Genomic DNA, 18,025 nt, shown 5'->3' with positions numbered 1-18,025 from the left:
CACTTCTGCATTCATTGAAAAATAGACTTTCACATTTCAAAGGGAATCTACAGGCCTAGAGTTCAGTCACTCTCATGCAGGACTACCTGTCAGAAGATCAACCTGTCTAGTTGAGTACTTCCCACAACAGAAAGCTCGCTGCTTTATTAGAAAGTCTGGAGAATGGACTTTGGTTAATAGAGATGTCTTCCTGGTTTTGATCTGATATCTGCCTCCTTGTAATTTCTACCCACCTGGTTCTGCATTCCGGTCCTCAGAAGAAAATAACCAATTCATTATCAAATGGCCTTACAATCACCCTGGTTGGTGAAAATGGAATTGTTTCTTTTATAGAAAACATGCCTGGGGAGGTAAAGGACTTGTAAGACAAGCTACGAGTGGAATTGCTTTAGAGCCCAAGGGCCTTAATTTCCCAGACCAGTCCTCCCTCCATTACTCTGTATTTCACAATCCTTGACAACCATTGTTGAGTATCTACCGTGTGCACTGGGTGGGTGATGGAGGCAAGAGAGATCTTGACCTTCTCTGCAGAGAGCTATTGATTCCAGCCCAGCAGACACAAGCACACAAGCACTCACGCACACACACACACACACACACACACGATTCAAAGTACTTGCTAAGATAGCAGACTGGGTGGCCTTATTTTCACCTAGAAGATCAGCCTGGAAAGCCAGGCTTCTTCCTTACTTTCAGCTACTCCCCCAGCTCAGGCTGACAGGTATGAAAGAGAAAATGTGGAAAAACTTAACCAGAGAAGAACAGAGAATGAATTTGAAAGGAAGTCCTAAAGAAAGAGTTTGAAAATGGTAACTGTCAACACTGCTCTTGGAAAGAAAGTGCAGAAAGCTCATGGGTGTGTGTGGTGGGAGGGAGTGATTGGAAGGGATGATGTTCGCTGGGGGCCAACCTTGATCATGAGACAGCAGGGAAGCAGGGGGCAGGGCCAGGAGGGGTAGCAGGACTGCACACCAGAAACACTGGGGTAGGAGCCCCTAAGACCTAAGCAAAGGCCTGCTTTCAAGAAAGGCAGCTCCAGTCATTTCCCAGGTACCTCGTTCTTTCTTAAAGGCATAGTGTTGGGGTGAGTTCCCAGCCATCAACGTTCAGGCTTCGTCTTCTCTTCCTTGGATAGTGGCATTTATTGCACTGAGTCATTTAGGCACATAGAGACCCAGGCTCTCTGAGCATGTGGATGGAAATGCTGACATCCTTTCAGATGCTCAAAAGTAGAACATGCAGAAGCTTGGTGACCCAAAGAGCATTTAGAGACAGGAAAAAATTTGCCAAGTTCCACTTCCTTGGAGGTGAATGGAAAAGGGTAACCATTGCCTCTGTGAAGACTGCATTTGGCTTTCACTTGGGTGGTTCCCAATGAGTTAAAGGGTTGGAATCCAGGACTCCCATTGTGGATCTGACAAAAGACAGTTCCAAAGAAGATGAAGGAATTATGATATTCCTAAGTAACAGTAGGCTAAGAACTCCCAGACAAATGAGAAATGGAAATTAGAGCCCAGAACCAGGGTGAATGGAATTTGCATGCAACAGCTCAGGCACAAGCAAGGCTTCCAAGGTGCCTCCATGGATCCCTGGCCTGTATTGCTTGCTCATTTCACAGGCCATCTTGTCCAGGGCACAAGGGATGGCCCTGCTGACGTAAAGGTTTGGTGTAGATGACAAAAAGGATTTCCGTAGATGGAAATCAGAGATGACAGGTGGAAAGGTAGAGGGCTGTAATCTCAGCAAAGGTCACAGTGTGATGTAAGGCCCAGAAGTGGGAAAGGAGAGGTCTTGCTCAGAGTCAGGGAATGCTGCAAAACCTGATGTGGGTGTATTTGGCAAGGGTGGGGGTTAAAATGAAAAGGAAGAATGGAAAGACAAGTTAAGGCCAGGGGTTGATAAACACCAAGAAATTTGGATTTTATTCTACAGGGAATGGGTTTGGAGACTATCTTGATATGACTGATTACTCTGGCAACAATGTGGGGGAAACTCAAGGCAAAAAAGACCATTTGGCAAGGAGTAATGGAGATCTTAACTAGAACAGAGATAAGAGAATAAAAAACAAATATGAAACAAATTATGGAGAATCAATGTTACTTGGTGGTGGGTTAAATATTGGAAAAAGACAAGAAGGAGAAAGCTAAGACAATCCTGAGTTTTAAGCTTATGGCATGGGGAAGATAGTGGTATAAACAGTAAATACAGTAACTCAGAAAGCAAAGGATGTTTAAGGGAAAAGATGATGGATTCAGGGTTAAACAAATTGAAATCGAGGCGTGGGTGAGTCATCTGTGCGACGGCAGGCATTCGTTAGGTGGCGGGAAACAGGAGCCTCTAGCAAAGGAGAACTAGGAGACAGTCTCATCCAGGCACCCTCAAAGTCATGGAGGAAGCTGATATTTAAAAGGTAAGGATGTAAAAGAAGAAAAGAAGGCTGGCGGGGGCGGGGGGGACTTTCCCTTCAAGGGAAGGAACAAAAGAATCAATGAAGGAGATAGAGAAGGAGTGACCTCTGAGTTAGAAGAGAACAGGAGGGTTATAGTATTGCTGCCTAGGGAGGAGCTTTAGAAAGAGGACCAAGATATTAGTCAGGGCTCTTTGATTGAAAGGAGTGAAAACTAACTCTAACTTAAACATAAAGCAGAATTTATTCACTTAATAAATCAAACAGTGGGAAGGATAGTGATACTGACTGAAGTGACCTTTGTTATTTTATGGCCTTCCAGAATTTATTGTTGTTAGCTCCCATTGAGTCAGCCCCCAACTCATGACAAGACCATGCACAATGAAACTAAAAAACACTGCCTGGTCCTGTGCCAGCCCCAGGATCTGTTGTAGATTAGACCATTGTGATCCATAGGGGTTTTGATTGTAATTTTTAAAAATTTTGTTTTTTAGGTGAAAATTTACAGTGCAAATTAGTTTCTCATTCAAAAGTTTATCCATGGTGGGGGGCCAAGATGGCGGACTAGGTAGACCCTACCTCGGATCCCTCTTGCAACAAAGACTCGGAAAAACAAGTGAATCGATCACATACGTAACAATCTATGAACCCTGAACAACAAACATAGATTTAGAGACGGAGAACGAACAAATACGGGGAAGCAGCGACTGTTTTCGGAGCCTGGAACCAGCGTCCCAGTCAGGTAACCTTGGCGCCGGGCTTAGGTCTGGGCCCAGGGGAGCCAAACTCAAAAATCTTGTGACGGCGCAAACAAGGGGCGCAGCCCTACCCCCCTGAACTGACCCCGGGAGGCGGCCCAGCTGGTCTGCGCGGGCAGCGTGGCGACGCGGCTGGTGGGAGAAGTCCCCGGGAGGCAGTGACTGGTTTTGGAGCCTGGAGTGCAGCGTCCCAGCCGGGGAACCTTGGCACCGGGCTTTTGACTGGGCGCTGTCATGGCGAAAGCACGGGGCGCAGCCCTACTCCCCTGAACTAACCCCGGGAGGGGGCCGAGCCGGTCCGTGGGGGCGGCGCGGCGACGCTGCTGGCGGGACGAGAAGTCCCCAGGAGGCAACCACTGATTTTGGAGCCGGGAGTGCAGCGTCCCAGCAGGGGAACCTTGACGCTGGGCTTTGGATTGGCAGCGGAGGATCTGACCACGGCTTCAGCAGGCCAGACCCTCGGGGGCAATCTCCACACAGCCAGCACACATAGGCGACATGCCCCTCGGGAATCTCAGATAAAATAGTCATTCCAAGCAAGATAAGCAACTTCGGCTATATTCCGAGGTGCTACTCTCCTATTTTTCTGAACCCTCTCCCACCTTTCCCAGGCGGCTTCATTAACATTGGAATTTCCTGAACCAGAGGGAGAACGGCTCCGGCTCCGCGGCAGCTTTGCTTCCCCCCCCACCTTTTTTTTTTTGGTCTTTTCCTAACCCATTCTTCCGGCCTGAGAGAAGGAACCACAAAAAACCCAGGGACCAAAAATCCATCCCTAATTGGACTAAAAACATAGAACCAGCTACAGCCAAGCATATACGATCCAAATCTCGGACTTTCATTCTTACAGGGAACAAGGTGGTGGTTATAATCCAAAGGCAGTTCTGATAGGGATCTGACTGCATTTTTTTTTTAGCGGATTTTCTGGAAAAACAATTTTCCCAGGTCTGATATCTCTGCTTATTCAACAGAGCCCTCACTGACCCACAACAGGGAAGTGAGGGCTGAAGCTCCCCCCAGACCACCTAGCCTCTTGCCTTGGGGGTCTAAGGAGGGTGACATCTACCAATCAGTAGAGGTACTTGCATTGGGGGCCTAAGGTACATCTGCAGAGCCCTCCCACCAGGGTGCTATAGGAATAGAGACACACCTACCTCACTGACACTTGGGGGAACCCTGACAGCATCCTGCCCCCCTGGAGTGTGAACCCCAGCTGCTGATAGAATCTGGTGCACACAACTATCACCACTACTTCTCGAGGTGGATAGGTGTTAGGGTGCAGCACACACTTGATGACCCAAAATCAGATTCTACTCAAGAATAGTGAATAGACTCAGGCATATATATCTGGCAACAGCCCAAACCAGTTGGTAATAGGTCATAAGTAAGTCAAGGGCTACAACAAACAAGACAGCACAATCTAGTAGCCCATCCACGTATATTGAAAGAAAACAAAACAAGATAAGACTCAGTGAGCAATTATAGAATAAACCACTACTATTTTTTTTTTTTTTTTTTTATATCTTAGTGATGGCTCGGAGACAGCAGGCGATATCAAACCACATAAAGAAGCAGACCATGACAGCTGCTACAACCCCCCAAACAAAAGAATCAAAATCTTTCCCAAATGAAGATACAATCCTGGAATTATCAGATACAGAATATAAAAAACTAATTTACAGAATGCTTCAAGACATGACAAACGAAATAAGGCAAACTGCAGAAAAAGCCAAGGAACACACTGATAAAACAGTTGAAGAACTCAAAAAGATTATTCAAGAACATAGTGGAAAAATTAATAAATTGCAAGAATCCATAGAGAGACAGAATGTAGAAATCCAAAAGATTAACAATAAAATTACAGAATTAGACAATGCAATAGGAAGTCAGAGGAGCAGACTCGAGCAATTAGAATGCAGACTGGGACATCTGGAGGACCAGGGAATTAACACCAACATAGCTGAAAAAAAATCAGATAAAAGAATTAAAAAAAATGAAGAAACCCTAAGAATCATGTGGGACTCTATCAAGAAGGATAACTTGCGTGTGATTGGAGTCCCAGAACAGGGAGGGAGGACAGAAAACACAGAGAAAATAGTTGAAGATCTGCTGACAGAAAACTTCCCTGACTTCATGAAAGACGAAAGGATATCTATCCAAGATGTTCATTGAACCCCATTTAAGACTGATCCAAAAAGAAAATCACCAAGACATATTATCATCAAACTTGCCAAAACCAAAGATAAAGAGAAAATTTTAAAAGCAGCCAGGGAGAAAAGAAAGGTCTCCTTCCAGGGAGAATCAATAAGAATAAGTTCAGACTACTCAGCAGAAACCATGCAGGCAAGAAGGCAATGGGATGACATATATAGAGCACTGAAGGAGAAAAACTGCCAGCCAAGGATCATATATCCAGCAAAACTCTCTCTGAAATATGAAGGTGAAATTAAGATATTTACAGATAAACACAAGCTTAGAGAATTTGCAAAAACCAAACCAAAGCTACAAGAAATACTAAAGGATATTGTTTGGTCAGAAAACCAATAATTTCAGATACCAGCACAACACAAGGTCACAAAACAGAACATCCTGATATCAACTCAAAAAGGGAAATCACAAAAACAAATTAAGATTAATTAAAAACAAAAATGCTCATAACAGGGAATCATTGAAGTCAATATGTAAAAGATCACAATAATCAAAAAGAGGGACTAAATACAGGTGGCATAGAACTGCCATATGGAGAGTGATACAAGGTGATATAGGACAATACAAGTTAGGTTTTTACTTAGAAAAATAGGGGTAAATATTAAGGTCACCACAAAGAGGTATAACAACTCCATAACTCAAGATAAAAGCCAAGAAAAACGTAACGACTCCACAAACATAAAGTCAAACACAACGAAAATGAGGATCTCACAATTTACTAAGAAAAACGTCTCAGCAGAAAAAAGTAAGTGGAAAAATGAAATAGTCAACAACACACATAAAAAGGCATCAAAATGACAACACTAAACACTTATTTATCTATAATTACACTGAATGTAAATGGACTAAATGCACCAATAAAGAGACAGAGAGTCACAGACTGGATAAAGAAACATGATCCGTCTATATGCTGCCTACAAGAGACACACCTTAGACTTAGAGACACAAACAAACTAAAACTCAAAGGATGGAAAAAAATATATCAAGCAAACAATAAGCAAAAAAGAAGAGGAGTAGCAATATTAATTTCTGACAAAATAGACTTTAGACTTAAATCCACCACAAAGGATAAAGAAGGACACTACATAATGATAAAAGGGACAATTGATCAGGAAGACATAACCATATTAAATATTTATGCACCCAATGACAGGGCTGCAAGATACATAAAACGAACCTTAACAGAATTGAAAAGTGAGATAGACACCTTCACAATTATAGTAGGAGACTTCAACACACCACTTTCGGAGAAGGACAGGACATCCAGTAAGAAGCTCAATAGAGACACGGAAGACCTAATTACAACAATCAACCAACTTGACCTCATTGACTTATACAGAACTCTCCACCCAACTGCTGCAAAGTATACTTTTTTTTCTAGCGCACATGGAACATTCTCTAGAATAGACCACATATTAGGTCATAAAACAAACCTTTGCAGAATCCAAAACATTGAAATACTACAAAGCATCTTCTCAGACCACAAAGCAATAAAACTAGAAATCAATAACAGAAAAACTAGGGAAAAGAAATCAAATACTTGGAAAATGAACAATACCCTCCTGAAAAAAGACTGGGTTATAGAAGACATCAAGGAGGGAATAAGGAAATTCATAGACAGCAACGAGAATGAAAATACTTCCTATCAAAACCTCTGGGACACAGCAAAAGCAGTGCTCCGAGGCCAATTTCTATCGATAAATGCACACATCCAAAAAGAAGAAAGAGCCAAAATCAGAGAACTGTCCCTACAACTTGAACAAATAGAAACTGAGCAACAAAAGAATCCATCAGGCACCAGAAGAAAACAAATAATAAAAATTAGAGCTGAACTCAATGAACTAGAGAACAGAAAAACAATTGAAAGAATTAACAAAGCCAAAAGCTGGTTCTTTGAAAAAATTAACAAAATTGATAAACCATTGGCTAGACTGACTAAAGAAATACAGGAAAAGAAACAAATAACCCGAATAAGAAACGAGAAGGGCCACATCACAACAGACCCAACTGAAATTAAAAGAATCATATCAGATTATTATGAAAAATTGTACTCTAACAAATTTGCAAACCTAGAAGAAATGGATGAATTCCTGGAAAAACACTACCTACCTAAATTAACACATTCAGAAGTAGAACAACTAAATAGACCCATAACAAAAAAAGAGATTGAAACGGTAATCAAAAAACTCCCAACAAAAAAAAGCTCTGGCCCAGATGGCTTCACTGCAGAGTTCTACCAAACTTTCAGAGAAGAGTTAACACCACTACTACTAAAGGTATTTCAAAGCATAGAAAATGACGGAATACTACCCAACTCATTCTATGAAGCCACCATCTCCCTGATACCAAAACCAAGTAAAGACATTACAAAAAAAGAAAATTACAGACCTATATCCCTCATGAACATAGATGCAAAAATCCTCAACAAAATTCTAGCCAATAGAATTCAACAACATATCAAAAAAATAATTCAACACGACCAAGTGGGATTTATACCAGGTATGCAAATTTATGCAAGGCTGGTTTAATATTAGAAAAACCATTAATGTAATCCACCACATAAATAAAACAAAAGACAAAAACCACATGATCTTATCAATTGATGCAGAAAAGGCATTTGACAAAGTCCAACACCCATTTATGATAAAAACTCTCACCAAAATAGGAATTGAAGGAAAATTCCTCAACATAATAAAGGGCATCTATGCAAAGCCAACAGCCAACATCACTCTAAATGGAGAAAGCCTGAAAGCATTTCCCTTGAGAACGGGAACCAGACAAGGATGCCCTTTATCACCGCTCTTATTTAATATTGTGCTAAAATTTTTTTTTTTTATTTTTTTAGAAGTCCTAGCCAGAGCAATTAGGCTAGACAAAGAAATAAAGGGCATCCGGATTGGCAAGGAGGAAGTAAAATTATCTCTATTTGCAGATGACATGATCTTATACACAGAAAACCCTAAGGAATCCTCCAGAAAACTACTGAAACTAATAGAAGAGTTTGGCAGAGTCTCAGGTTATTAAGATAAACATACAAAAATCACTTGGATTCCTCTACATCAACAAAAAGAACATCGAAGAGGAAATCACCAAATCAATACCATTCACAGTAGCCCCCAAGAAGATAAAATACTTAGGAATAAATCTTACCAAGGATGTGAAAGACCTATACAAAGAAAACTGCAAAGCTCTACTACAAGAAATTAAAAAAGACATACTTAAGTGGAAAAACATACCTTGCTCATGGATAGGAAGACTTAACATAGTAAAAACGTCTATTCTACCAAAAGCCATCTATACATACAATGCACTTCTGATCCAAATTCCAATGTCATTTTTTAATGTGATAGAGAAACAAACCACCAACTTCATATGGAAGGGAAAGAAGCCTCGGATAAGCAAAGCATTACTGAAAAAGAAGAAGAAAGTGGGAGGCCTCACTCTACCTGATTTCAGAACCTATTATACAGCCACAGTAGTCAAAACAGCCTGGTATTGGCACAACAACAGGCACATAGACCAGTGGAACAGAATTGAGAACCCAGATATAAATCCATGCACATATGAGCAGCTGATATTTGACAAAGGCCCAGTGTCAGTTAATTGGGGAAAAGATAGTCTTTTTAACAAATGGTGCTGGCATAACTGGATATCCATTTGCAAAAAAATGAAACAGGACCCATACCTCACACTAAGCACAAAAACTAACTCCAAGTGGATCAAAGACCTAAACATAAAGACTAAAACGATAAAGATCATGGAAGAAAAAATAGGGACAACCTTAGGAGCCCTAATACAAGGCATAAACAGAATACAAAACATTACCAAAAATGACGAAGAGAAACCAGATAACTGGGAGCTCCTAAAAATCAAACACCTATGCTCATCTAAAGGCTTCACCAAAAGAGTAAAAAGACCACCTACAGACTGGGAAAGAATTTTCAGCTATGACATCTCAGACCAGCACCTGATCTCTAAAATCTACATGATTCTGTCAAAACTCAACCACAAAAAGAAAAACAACCCAATCAAGAAGTGGGCAAATGATATGAACACACACTTCACTAAAGAAGATATTCAGGCAGCTAACAGACACATGAGAAAATGCTCTCGATCATTGGCCATTAGAGAAATGCAAATTAAAACTACGATGAGATTCCATCTCACTCCAACAAGGCTGGCATTAATCCAAAAAACACAAAATAATAAATATTGGAGAGGCTGTGGAGAGATTGGAACTCTTATACACTGCTGGTGGGAATGTAAAATGGTACAACCACTTTGGAAATCTATCTGGTGTTATCTTAAACAGTTAGAAATAGAACTACCATACAACCCAGAAATCCCACTCCTCGGAATATACCCTAGAGAAACAAGACCCTTCACGCAAACAGATATATGCACACCCATGTTTATTGCAGCTCTGTTTACAATAGCAAAAAGCTGGAAGTAACCAAGGTGTCCATCAACGGATGAATGGGTGAATAAATCGTGGTATATTCACACAATGGAATACTACGCATCGATAAAGAACAGTGAGGAATCTGTGAAACATTTCATAACATGGAGGAACCTGGAAGGCATTATGCTGAGTGAAATAGTCAGAGGCAAAAGGACAAATATTGTATAAGACCACTATTATAAGATCTTGAGAAATAGTATAAACTGAGAAGAACACATACTTTTGTGGTTACGAAGGGGGGAGGGAGGAAGGGTGGGGGAGGGTTTTTTACTGATTAATTAGTAGATAAGGACTACTTTAGGTGAAGAGAAGGACAACACTGAATACATGGAAGGTCAGCTCAATTGGACTGGACCAAAAGCAAAGAAGTCTCCGGGATAAAATGAATGCTTCAAAGGTCAGCGGAGCAAGGGCGGGGGTTTGGGGACCATGGTTTAAGGGGACTTCTAAGTCAATTGGCAAAATAATTCTATTATGAAAACATTCTGCATCCCACTTTGAAAGGTGGCATCTGGTGTCTTAAATGCTAACAAGCGGCCATCTAAGATGCATCAATTGGTCTCAACCCACCTGGAGCAAAGGAGAATGAAGAACACCAAGGTCACACGACAACTAAGAGCCCAAGAGACAGAAAGGGCCACATGAACCAGAGACCTACATCATCCTGAGACCAGAAGAACTAGTTGGTGCCTGGCCACAATCGATGACTGCCCTGACAGAGAACCCCTGAGGGAGCAGGACATCAGTGGGATGCAGACCCCAAACTCTCATAAAAAGACCATACTTAATGGTCTGACTGAGACTAGAGGAATCGCAGCGGTCATGGTCCCCAAACCTTCTGTTGGCACAGGACAGGAACCATTCCCGAAGACAACTCATCAGACATGAAAGGGACTGGACAGTGGGTAGGAGAGAGATGCTGATGAAAAGTGAGCTAATGATATCAGGTGGACACTTGAGACTGTGTTGGCATCTCCTGTCTGCAGGGGGGATGGGAGGATAGAGAGAGTTGGAAGCTGGCAAAATTGTCACGAAAGGAGAGACTGGAAGGGCTGACTCATTAGGGGGAGAGCAAGTGGGAGAACGGAGTAAGGTGTGTATAAACTTATGTGTGACAGACTGACTTGATTTGTAAACGTTCACTTGAAGCTCAATAAAAGGTATTAACAAAAAAAAAAAGTTTATCCATGAATTGTTTTGTGACATTGGTTGCAATCCCCACAATGTGTCAGCACTCTCCCCCTTTCCCTTTCCACCTCAGGTTCACCATGTCTAGTCGTCCAGTTTTCCTGTTCTCTCCTGCCGTCTCTCTGCTGTTGCCCATTTGGTCTCCTATCCTTGATTGAATTAAGTAGCACATTCCTCACGTGCTAGTCTTTGGTGGACTTTAGGAGTGGCTTCAAGTTGGAGTTAGCAGAGTGCCCCAGGGCCATAGTCTGTCAGAACAGTAAGTCTGGTCTTCTTTTGTGAATTTGATTTTTTTTTTTAATTGTACTTTAGATGAAGGTTTACGTGACAAATTAGTTTCTCATTAAACAATTAATACGCGTATTATTTTGTGACATTGGTTGCCAACCCCACGACATATTAACACTCTCCCCTTCTTGACCTTGTTTTTGTCTCCCCTTTACTAGTTTTCCTGTCCCCTCCTACCTTCTCGTCCTTGCCCCTGAGCTGGTGTACCCATTTAGTCTCCTTTTATTTTATGGGCCTGTCTAATCTTTGGCTGAAGTATAGGAGTGACTTCAGTACTGAGTTAAAAGTGTGCCTGGGGGCCACACTCTCAGGGTTTCTCCAGTCTGTCCGGCCAGTAAGTCTGGTCTTTTTTTATGAGTTAGAATTTTTTTCTACATTTTTCTCCACCTCTGTCTGCGACCTCCTAATGTGATCCCTTTTAGAGCAGTCAGTGGTGGTAGCCAGGCACCATCTAGTTGTGTTGGACTCAGCCTGATGGAGGCTGTGGTAGCTGTGGTTCATTAGTCCTTTGGACTAATCTTTCCCTATCTTTGGTTTTCTTCACTCTCCCATGCTCCAGATGGAGTGAGACCAGTGGAGTATCTTAGATGGCCACTCATAAGCTTTGAAGACCCCAGACACTACTCACCAAGGTAAAATGTAAAACATTTTCTTTATAAACTACGTTATGCCAATTGAGCTAGATGTTCCCCGAGATCATGGATCCCACAGCCCTCAGCCCAGTAATTTGGTCCTTCGGGGAGTGTGGATGTCTCTATGAAGCTTCTAAGGCTTTGCCTTCTTCAAGTTGTGCAGGCTTCCCCAGTATTGTGTACTGTTTTCCCCAGTATTGTGTACTGTCTTACCCTTCACCGGAGTTACCTGTTATATGTTGTCTAAATAGTGTTTTTTCCTCCCTGCCCACCATAATTACCAAAGAGAGTTTGTGTGTCAACCTGTTCATGAGTTTTTATAATAGTGGTCTCATACAATATTTGTCCTTTTGTGATTGACTTATTTCACTCAGCATAATGCCTTCCAGGTTTATCCACGTTGTGAGATGTTTCCCAGATTCATCATTGTTCTCATCATTGCATAGTACTCCATTGTGTATATGTACCATAGTATTGTTTACCCATTCGTCTGTTGATGGGCACCTAGGTTGTTTCCACCTTTTTGCTATTGTGAATAATGCTGCAATGAACATGGCTGTACATATGTCTATTTGTGTGATGGCTCTTATTTCTGTAGGATATATTCCTAGGAGTGGGTTGCTGAATCGTATGGTATTTCCATTTTTAGCTGTTTAAAGAAGCACCATATCTTTTTTCAAAATGGTTGTGCCATTTTGCATCCCCATCAGCAGTGCGTAAGAGTTCCAGTCTCCCCACAACCTCTCCAAAATTTGTTATTTTCTGGGTTTTTTTTTTTTTGGATTTGTGCCAGTAATGCTGGAGTGAGATGGTATCTCATTGTACTTTTGATTTGCATTTGTGCAATGGCTACTGATCTTGAGCATTTCCTCATGTGTCTGTTACCCACCTGAATGTCTGCTTTGGTAAAGTGTTCATATCCATTTCTTAATTGGATTGTCTTTTTGCTGTACAGGTATTGAATTTTCCTATAGATTTTAGAGGTCAGGCCTTTGTCAGATGTGTCATACCCCCAAATTTTTTCCCAGTCTGTAGTTCTTTTCATTCTTTTGCTGAAGTCTTTTAATGAGCAGAAGTGTTTAGTTTTTAGAAGATCCCAGTTATCTAGCTTATCTTTTATTGTTTGTGAATTGTTACAGTTTTTATCCTCTTTATGCCATGTATTAGGGCCTCTAGCATTGACCCTCTTTTTTCTTATATGATCTTTGTAGTTTTTGGTTTTGTATGCAGACCTTTGATCCATCTTGAATTAGTTTTTGTGTTGTGATGTGAGGTATGGGTCCCGTTTTATTTTACAATGCCATTCTGAACCCAGAGGGATGATGGCCAGGACTTGGTCACCTGGGTCTCCACCCACTTGGGGCTTGGGCAATGTGGATGCTGGTAGATTAACCTGCTGCTTGGTAACAGAGGGATGCCAGGAACACACCTGTGACCCTTAAACACCAGAGACCTGCAGGTCACAGCCAACTGAGTCTCTGGTGTCCTTAATAGGCAACCCAGAATTTCCTGGCAGGGGTTTAAAAGAAGCCACGTCTGGCCTGGAAAAAAATCAGACTGTGGGATATAAGATTCTTCCTGAAAAAGGAAACTCATCAAAAGCCCTTCTACAAGACACCCTCTTAGATCTGGTACCTTCAGAGAGAGCCAGCCCCGTTGGGGTCCCTATGCAACCATTTTCAGACTTGGTGCTGTTAAGCTCAGCTCAGTCAACAGGAGTATTTGCAAAGGCTTGCCAGAGCACATACAAAGGTTGTGCTAACCTGCTGCAGCCACTTGCTGAAGGTTCCTGGAGCGCTGCCTCCTCATCAGGGCATGTACTATTACTGATGACCTTAAGGAGGGGGCTGTATCACAGCTGAGCCCACTTCTACATGGGGAGGGGGAGAGGGCAGCTCCCAAGCCCAGCATGCCATCTGAAGAGGGAGCCTAATGTACTCTGAGACATGGAACAGGGAGCAGTGACACAACCCATATCCCCACCCTGCAGTCACTGCCCAATTGCAGTGAAGAGCATTTCAGATTTAAAATTTTAAAAAAGTTTTTAAAGACAGGATGTTTAAGGTATTATGTGTTACCTTAGCTTTTAAATTTCAAAAATTTTGTTTTGTGTGTTTTATCAAAGAAAGTGCCATTTAATGATAAATAAAGTTATACATTTTTAAATAGCAAAATGAGCTCTTTGGGTTGTATTTGGGAGCAGAGAATATGTGGTGAGGCAGGGTATGTGCCTTAGGGTTTGTATCAAAGTCCATTTTCTGCTCTGCCTCTATTTGTTTGCTTCCTTCTTACCTGCAGGAAATATTGCAAGAGGACCATTCATATCTCACAAACTAGACCTTGAGTCTCTTCCCCTCTTCAATCCTTTAAAAAACGCAAAGCCAAAGCAGTTGCCATCAAGTCAATTCTGATCCATGGGGACTCCCTGTGTGTCCGTAGAACTGTGGTCCATAGGGTTTTCAATGGCTGATATTTTCAAAGTAGATTGCCAGGCCTTTCTTCTAAGGTGCCTCTGGATAGATTTGAACTGCCAACCTTTCAGTTACCAGCTGAGTGGTTGACTGTTGGTACCACCCACGGGTTCCTTCAATCTTCTAGCCAGGTTATGTAAATTCCCTGAAACATAGTTCCATTCAGGTCATTTCCCTGTTAACGGGCCCCCATAGCTTGTAACACCAAATTCTAGATCCTTTGTTATCTGGCTTCAACCTATCTTTTCAGCCAAAAACCCAGCTACCACCCTACATGGTCCTTGTGCTCCAATCCATCTTTTGTTCTCACAATTCTCATGTTTCCTGTTCTGATACCAATTTCTTCCACCAGGAGTGGCTTTCTTAGGGCCACCTTCTCAGAGTACCTCCTCCAGAGCCCCTCAGTTGAAAGTGGTGTTTTGATCCTTTAGGTCCCCAGGAAGGCATTTGTGTCTTTCAGCACTTCCCACCTTCTGCCTGCCTGGCGTCATCCTCATCCATGGCTTTCCCAAAGACTGTGTGTTCCTCAAGGGTAGGAGTTCGCTCATTCATCGTTGTCATTCCAGTGCCTGGCACACAGGAGGCACTTAACAAGAGCACTAAACAAACGCATCTTGTTCAGTGTATTGCCCAACGTCTCTCCCGTTCCCGCTCTGCCTTGCAGGAAGGGGTGATGGAGTTCTATTTGCTTTGCAGCTAGCTGGGCCCACACTGCTGCCTAGCCCACTCAAAGGAGAATGCCTGTTTTATTATTAGCAAGGGCGCTGCTGGCTAGCATTAAGGCTGGGGCAGTCTCAGAACACGCAGCTGCCTGCCCCCTCCAGGGACGCAGGTGTGACTGGGCTTCCCTTGGCATCTGCCCAAGTGATGGGGAAGCCACAGCAGAAGCAACCTGGAGAGCTGCAACCTTGAGTCACTCTGGCCCTTCCCTCACCCCAGCCACCTGCCCAGCCTGGAGAGAACAAGACCTTGTCCCCCCTCCCCTCGCTCGCCCCCCTCCCCTCGCTCGCTCGCCGCCCCCTCCCTCCCCTCGCTCGCTCGCCGCCCCCTCCCTCCCCTCGCTCGCTCGCCGCCCCCTCCCTCCCCTCGCTCGCTCGCCGCCCCCTCCCTCCCCTCGCTCGCTCGCCGCCCCCTCCCTCCCCTCGCTCGCTCGCCGCCCCCTCCCTCCCCTCGCTCGCTCGCCGCCCCCTCCCTCCCCTCGCTCGCTCGCCGCCCCCTCCCTCCCCTCGCTCGCTCGCCGCCCCCTCCCTCCCCTCGCTCGCTCCCCTCCCCTCGCTCGCTCGCCGCCCCCTCCCTCCCCTCGCTCGCTCGCCGCCCCCTCCCTCCCCTCGCTCGCTCGCCGCCCCCTCCCTCCCCTCGCTCGCTCCCCTCCCCCTCCCTCCCCTCGCTCGCTCCCCTCCCCTCGCTCCCTCGCCGCCCCCTCCCTCCCCGCGCTCGCCGCCCCCACCCTCCCCTCGCTCGCTCCCCTCGCTCGCTCACCGCCCCCTCCCTCCCCTCGCTCCCTCGCCGCCCCCTCCCTCCCCTCGCTCGCCGCCCCCCTCCCTCCCCTCGCTCCCTCCCTTGCTCCTCGGCTCCCCATGTTTGGAGCAGCATTGAGGGCTTGCTAGTCCCATTTCTGTAATATTTAGGGGGTTCTGGGTGCCTCATGGAAACCCTGGTGGTGTAGTGGTTAAGTGGTAGGGCTGCTAACCAAAACGCCAACAGTTTGAATCCACCAGGTGCTCCTTGGAAACCCTGTGGGGGAGTTCTACTCTGTCCTCTAGGGTCGCTGTGAGTCAGAGTTGACTCGATGGCAATGGGTTTGGTTTTTTGCTTTTGGGTCCCTCATAATTCAGTCTACAGCCTCAAGTGGTGGCCGGGCTGCTTCCTCAGGTGTAGGGTTTCTGGACCTGATGGCAGGGATGGGGCTTCCCAGTGAGGGGCTGAGAGGCGGAGCCAGTTAAGCTTTTTGTGAGGCCTTCGGGCTGCAGATGGGCTCCTGAGGGCTCCATCTGCCCCACCTCCTTGTCTCTCCTCCCGGGGAATTCGCAGGATCTCCTCAGTGTATGTAAGTGAGATAAAGTGTGTAAAGTGCTTTCGGTAATGCCTGATTTAGGTGTTCGGGAAATGGTAGTGTCATTTTTATTTTTTGTTCATGTCATATTTTCCCCTTTTATCAGAAAATAAAATATTTTTTGCAGAAGTGTGTTTCCGTGTTAGTTTCCCAACACTGCTCTAACAAATTATCACCAATTGAATGGCTTAAAATTACAGTAATGTATTATCTTACAGCTCTGGACGTCAGAAGTCGAAATGAGTTTCCCTACGTGAAAATCAAGGTTTTGGCAAGGCTGCGTTCCTTCTGGAGGCTCTAGGGGAGAATCTGTTTCCTTACCTTTTCCAGCGTCCAGAGGCTTCATATATTCCTGACTCATGGTCCCTGCCTCCATTTTCAAAGCCAACAATAGCGGTGATTTCTTCTTCACATCACATCACTCTGACACTGAGTCTTTTGCCTCGCTCTTCCACATTTAAGAATTCTGCAATTAAATTATGCCCACCTGGATAATGCTTGCTATGCTCCCTATTTTAAAGTCAGCTGATTTGAAGCTGTAAATCCATGTGCAACCTTGTTTTTTGCCCTGCAACCTAACAGGTTCTGAGGATTAGAATGTGGGCATCTTTGGGGGCTATTATTCTGCCTACATCTTTTGGATATGTTATCAGGAGGGACCAGTCCCTGGAGAAGGACGTCATGCTTGGTAAAGTAGAAGGTCATAGAAAAAGGCGAAGATCTTCCATGAGATGGATTGACACAGTGGCTGCAATAACGGGCTCAAGCATAACAATGATTGTGAGGATGACGCAGGACTTGGCAGTGTCTCGTTCTGTTTTACACAGTGTCGCTATGAGTCAGAACCAACTCAACGGCACCTAGAAATAACAACAGTTCTGCCTACCGAAGTGGCCTTGGCCAAACCAGATCTCATGACCACCACCAGCTACAAGGTAGGTTGGTAAATCAGCAGGCAAAAGAGAGCAGGGTGGTCGTATTGGCTTAGCTCAGTCATGTTTTTTACCTAAATCTGGGCACTTGTTAAATCAAATCAGGGTCTTATTAGTTAGGAAAAGTGGGGAAGGAATGGATTGTGGGTAGGCCACTAAAAGCTTGCCAACAGGATACAGCTGACCTCAGGGTCTTCCCAAAGGACACGTCATATTTTCGTTTTGTAATGAGTTGGGCTGGAAATCATTGTTGACTTCTGTGCGACGGCAGTGGGTACTGGGTTATCCCAATATTCTCTTCCTCATAGCCTGCTCCCATGCCCCACATGTTCCAGAGGACTCTAGCTTTGCCGGCCAGGGTTTCTTTTCCTCCCCTTCTCCTGGCCCTGGCCCTTCACAGGAGGAACCTTCCTAGACAAAATGGCTCTTTTGGCTTTTGTAATGGACAAAGAGGGGCAGAATTAGATGGAAAAAGTGAGGAAAGATTAATTGAGAACATGTGCCCATCTACATAATAAATGTCTGAGAGAATGAGACAAAAAGAGAATATGGGTACAGTTAAGAAGGTCTGAAGGGACACAGGAGAGTGGAAGAGAGAGGGAAGAAAGGAAACTTTAAGACATGTT

This window comes from Elephas maximus, chromosome 10 (assembly GCF_024166365.1).
Source record: "Elephas maximus indicus isolate mEleMax1 chromosome 10, mEleMax1 primary haplotype, whole genome shotgun sequence".
NCBI lineage: Eukaryota > Metazoa > Chordata > Mammalia > Proboscidea > Elephantidae > Elephas > Elephas maximus.
The sequence above is the reverse complement of the archived record's forward strand: the minus strand, read 5'-3'. Positions refer to the sequence as shown.